Below are 6266 nucleotides of genomic sequence, written 5' to 3' on the forward strand. Positions count from 1 at the left end.
ACACATAACTGAAAATAAGCTTGCAAAGTTGTATTTTGATTATTTTAAAAGTAACTAACAGCAATAGAAACATTTCAAATTTTTATATATATGGTATGTCTGAAGTATCTGGTCATATAAAGGAGGGATACTTCTATTTCTCGGATTTTATATGTAGCCATGACACTTAAGGTAGTGAAATTTTGCTCTGAAGTCCCACATAAACAATCAGATTACCTAGTCAGTAGATACATTCTTAACTAATCTGTAAAATATAAGATCTTCAGTCTGGTTGCATTTGCTTTATCAATGTTTGTGAATAGTGTTTAACAACACTGTAAAAAGCTGAATTAGATGATCATGCTATTAGGTCCAATTTTTTTCTAAATAATTCTGCATCCAGCAGCCCCTATTTGTACCACTAAGCACCCAGATTTTCAAAAACTCAGCACTTATTCAGAGGAAAAAAAGGGAGTTACTAGGTGTTAAATATTTACCTAGGTTTCTTACATTAGATGTCTACTGGATACTGAGCCTTTCTGAAGGATTAGCCGTAACTGAGAGTTGTAAGCAATAATCTTGATACACTGAAGAAAGCCAAATTTTAGAAAATGTTTCGGTCTCAACTCTCTCTGCCACCGTTAGCCACCAGTATCTGGACTTTGTTACAAACTCTGTAATCTTTACTCTTATAAGCAATCTTTGTATGAACAACCTCACTGAAGTCAAGAAATATTTTTGCTTTAGAAAAAGGTAATAAAAAGGCTAACCTTAATCTTTTGCTTTTGAGCAGCGACACAAGTTCTTCAGTCATCCCTTACCTCACGTTCACACCAGGCCAGAAGAAATATTCCTTGAGCTTTTCATAAATTATCTTTGATTCTAATACTGGAATAACAGGCAGCTGTGAGCTGGCTACAACAGCTCTGTTCACTGTCTATCTTTGATATTCTCTGGAAAACCCCTTACCCCACAATGTCTCTGTTCAGACCCTATTTTACAAGGGACTCTCTTGTTTTCCTTGCCTTCAGTGGCAGTTTGTGCACACGAGCTCAGATTAAATAGAATGAGCTCTTTTAAACTTGCTATTTAGTAAATGAAGCATAATTTTCTTGCATTTATATCACTTGTGCCTTTATAAAGCTTCAACTGCATCTGGTTTGGGTATTTCGTTTCTATCTTAACCTGTCTAGTGTTTCATGAAACTTAAGTGTGGTGGGCTATTCCTGCAGATACAGTAGCTTGAGAAGGTATAAGGTTGCCTCGAACTTGGGTACTGGGTCACCCCTGCACAGCATAGTCCGTTGCCCCAAGGCATACAGTGTCTCTACAGTAGTCCTCCATTTATTCTGAACTATAATGCCAGTTGAATAATTATTAAAAATGCAAGAATCCAAGATGTAAAGCTAGTTGCTGACATGTTAGTATTTTGTTTATAAGGTTAAAAATATACTGAATATAATTAAATACTAATTATCTTACTTATTTTCTCCCCTTTGGTAAACTTTGGAGATTTTTTTATTTCAAGTCAGTGTTTTAAAATAAGCTTGGTATGTTACTTTCTCTTTGATAAACATACTATTTAATTTATCTTTTTTTATTGCTGTGCTTCAAAAAGTCCAAATCAGAATTGGACTCTCATTGCGCTACTAACATATAATTAGCATAATATGTTTATATACAATATTTAAAGTATTTATTGAAAGCCCAGTATGAAAGGTTTTGTATATCATGGCATAAAATAGGTTAAGATAAAATTATAAAAACAAATACTTAAAAAAATACAAAACCAGACAAAATTTAAATACTACAGTTGAACTAGGTTGAACTGGGTATTTTAAGGGTGCCAGTCCCTAAGAGGTGAAAATGATTAAAATATGGGGTGATAATACATAAGATTAATTGCATGCATGTAGAATTTTTTTCTTCTGTCAAGTCTTGAAGAACTGACATCAGAGAGTCTCCAGTTAGTTGAAGGATTTTTCTGGAGTTAAAAACAATTATGCTAAACCTTTAAGGAATTAATGAAGTATCTTGTTCCTCGGGGTGTATTTTTTATGAGCTGTAGTTTTACTTTTCAGAGCCTAGCAATAATATCCACAAGGAAATATGTAATTTAGGAAAGTTAATTTTGACCCTCAGATGAAACTTCTAACATATGAAATATTTGCTGTGACGTTTGGTTTGTTTTTAATTATGAAAAATTGCTTCATACAGGGCTTTCTGAAAACTACAGTATTCTGGGAAGTAGCATGGTCCAGTGGATAGGTCATAGGACTGCATCTCAGGAGAATTGGGTTTTCTTCCTGACTTTTTCACAAACCAGGAGTGCATAAACTTTAGCAAGGCATTTTTGCCAGAGCTAGTGTCTGTTTTCCTCTATGAAATAATAAGATTGATCATTAGCCTTTTAAAAATACAGATGAAAAAGGATATGTAATTATTACTGTCTTTATGCACTAAAGATCATCACTACATCTCCAGTATGTCAGACATTACCACCTTAGATAACAATTCTTAATAATACTGTTAGCAAAGAATGTTTATTCTGTTTTGCATAGTTTGTCTGTATAGATCATCACAGACAAGAAATGCCTAAACCCTTTGAGGGGATTATAAATATATTGTTTCAGAAACTCTTCATTTTCAACTGGAACACACATTCAACTCCTATGTAATTTGTCCATCATTTCCTGTGTAAATTTCTGTTTGTTTTAGACCCGATTACCTTAGGGCTTGTGTATAACTACAGTGGCATTACTCTATTATAAAAGGAAATTAATTTATGTGCCTGCATCTAATGGCATGCAATCTTTAGTAATTACAACCATCTGAACTTTCTTCTCCAGCTGAACACAAGTTGCATTCACTTACTATATCATTTGAGGTTGGAATTAAGCTTACATTTTTAATCTGTTTCTAAAGGAGGCATTTTCAGTCTGAGTTCCACAAAGCTGAAGATAATAACTGGAGAAATCTAGAGGTACTAAACCAGCAGATATTCTTCCAACTTAAACAAGATGTATTTATTCTATATTGGGGATACAAACTCCAAACTAGCTCCTCATTATACCAGGTTTTTGTGGAACATCGTCCTTTTCCATTTAAAAATTCTTAGGGCAACTAGGTAAAATTCTGAAAGTGGCAAAAATAGTTTAACACAAATATTTATATAAAACATCAGCCAGAGACAAATAACATGTAAATAACATCTTACACCTATTTAAGAACAAAGAAGAATGACTGTCAATACTCGGATGTGCTCTCTATACAGCGTTTGACAAAATAATGCTGAGATACCAGTACATATTCTGACTGGTTCTGAACAATAGCAGCATATAATTTTTACTTTCTCGGTTTATTACTTTCTTTTTTCCTTTTATTTTACTTTCTCTTCTGTCAAACTTTATTACAATATTTGGAAAGCTGTTATTTTCTCTATAGGGAAAATTGTAAAAGTGTGTGTTGAATTTTTCCTTATCGCTCATCTTTGGAGACATTATCTTGCGTTTCCCAAATCAACATCGAAGTCTCTGCTGGAGGTAAGATACAATGTTCATGAAAAAATTATAAACACCATAAAGATAAAATGTTTGTCCTAACAAACAGATAGTTTTCTAATAACTCCACTTTTACTTCCAGGCTCTAACAGATTTTAATGCTGGGAGATGCAGAAATGCTAGTTCACTTTCTGGCATCTGCTAATAATTATGATAACAGTTTTGTACTAATAACAGTTTTATGATAATAATTATCCATATTGGGCTTCAGGCCTTGTCTGGTATTGGACATATTTTAACTTGAATTTCATTGTATTTGCAGAAATAATTTTAGGAACTTTTGTAACAGCCAGCCTGTTACTTATCTCATTTTAATCATGTTAGTGGTTTTGTGTCTTAGCTCCCGTTTTGCTTAGGCTTGCACAGTTCTGTTGGTATCAGCAGTCAGTATGAGCAAAAATGTTAATCCAGTCACAGAAAAAGCGATAAGGTATAACCAGTGAAACAGCAGTAGCATGAGACATGAACTGTGTGCATGGCCAGTGAGGAGAGGGCGGCACTGCAGGGACAGAACTCCAGTCCAGTGCTTCTCCGGTGCAGGGAAGAAAAAGGTAGCTTAGCTTTGAGTGCGTAACCTGTTACTCATGCAAGCACGCGATCCTGCTTAAATAAAATCAAGAATCAAGAGGTGGTGTCAAGTAGTTGTCATGCAACAGAACAAGTCCCAGAACTTGAAGCACTGCATGCAAGGTTAGGGCTTTACATAAATAATTATTCCAGGTACCTGTCTCACCTAAGCCACTTCCAGGACAGAAATATAAACATGTAGAGTTATACTGCCATGCACCTATTCCAGAGTAAGTTTGACATGTGGACAAAACTGAGGAAACTACATATTTACCAGAATTATTACTCATGAGCAGCAGAAATAACGATGCCCTGTCTCCTGCAGGAGACTATCTTATTCCCTGTTGACTGTAACTAAAAGGTTAGTGGGTCATAGCTGGAGTTCCCATCCTCACGCCTGTAACAGGCCCTCCACGCTGCTCCTGCTCTCCCTTGTGCCCACCAGGCCGTGGTTGGATGGAGGTCGTTGGATTTCTGACAGAGGATGTCGGATTTCTGACAGAGACGGGCTAATGCCCACAGGCCAGATGAGCAGGTAACTGTTCAGGTCACGCTTCAGCCACTCCCTCAAATGAGGACACTAGGCTAGGAATCTTTTTTCTAGCCAGTTGGTGAATTCTGTAAAAAATATAATTTACTACCATCCTATGCCTGTCCCCTTTGCCAGTTTTAGCCAGAGTTGTCTTGATGAGTTTAAAAGTTACTAGGCAGTATATGCAGGTAGAGACACCAAGAACGCATAAGCACCATGTCCTTAAGAAACCAGGCTGACAGCATCAGACTTAGTGGATTATAGTTTTATTTTTCAAAGACATTTCAGTACAGCTCTCTGCAAGTTTATTGAAATTAAAGCACTATTTTCTCTGCCCTATGTTTTTGAGAACCTTGTACTTGCTACCTTTGAAAATGTAAAAAACAGAACAAATTTAAATTCAGTGGAAAAAGTTATTCCAGACATGTTTTACATATTAAAACAACTATACTGAAGCATCTGTGTTGATTCCATTTTATATAGCTATCTAACCACAAAAGAGGAAGGCCAGAGATGCTCAGGAAAAAGTTTGACTGAGTAAAAAGTTTGAAACCTGACCCTGAAAAAGTTTTTCAGAAATTGTTAGGCTTGAATGTAATGTTTGACAGTTAGAAGTATCGGTATCCTCTAAGGAAATTTGTCTTGTTCATTATATGACACACCCCACATACAGAATCCATATATGCAGAAATAGCTCTATGCAAAATGCACAGTAGTGCTTATGCAAGGGAGGCTCTTAAGGTGTTTTATGTCCTTAGAAGTAAATTTCAGTTCAATGTTCCAATCTGGAACTGTAAGAAATATAGCCATAATGATTTTACACAGGTATTTCCAAAACCTTTTCTGAAGACAAGGACTTTTTGTACTCGGCCAAATTACTGCCATCCTGGAGAGTACACGGATGATTGTTTAATACTCTGTGCCACCAGATGTGAATCCTATTTCAAGTCTTAATGAATAAATACCCTCTCTGAAACTTCTCATAGCTTTTTCTGCCTTTAAATCAAATTACCAACAGACAGCCCTAGACACCTGCAAAATCTATAGCCATGAGGGAGAACAAACTAAGTCCAAAATTAACTTTCAGAATATTAACATACTTTTTTTACAGAAACATTTCCCAGAACAAGCAGCTCCAGGGCATGCTCAGTTTGGATTCCACCACAGAAATAAGGACATCTTACGATCTTTCATATCCTCAGAGAGAAGGATATAGGAAATTTGAGGTTGGAAGGATGGGACTCTTTATACCTTGCTTGAATTTCCAACAAAGGTCAAAGTGGAACATGCTTGCTTGTAACATTTTGAGTCATTAGAAATAAAGTCCTAATCTTGGTTTCATTGGAAACAATGTATTTTGTCACTGACCAGCTGGTGCACTTTTATGTTCCAACACAGCAAGCACATAACATGTAAAGTTTTATTGACTTCAGTTATTGATATGCTTAATTGATAGAATCACAGAATGGCTGAGGTGGGAAGAGACCTCTGGAGGTTGTTGAGCCCAACCCCCTGCTTCAGTATGGCCACCCAGAGCAGTTTCCCCAGGACCATGTCTTGGCTTTTGAGTATCTCCAAGGATGGAGACTCCACAACCTCCCTGGGCAACCTGTGCCAGTGCTTGGTCA

The sequence above is a fragment of the Strix aluco genome, chromosome 1 (assembly GCF_031877795.1).
Source record: "Strix aluco isolate bStrAlu1 chromosome 1, bStrAlu1.hap1, whole genome shotgun sequence".
NCBI lineage: Eukaryota > Metazoa > Chordata > Aves > Strigiformes > Strigidae > Strix > Strix aluco.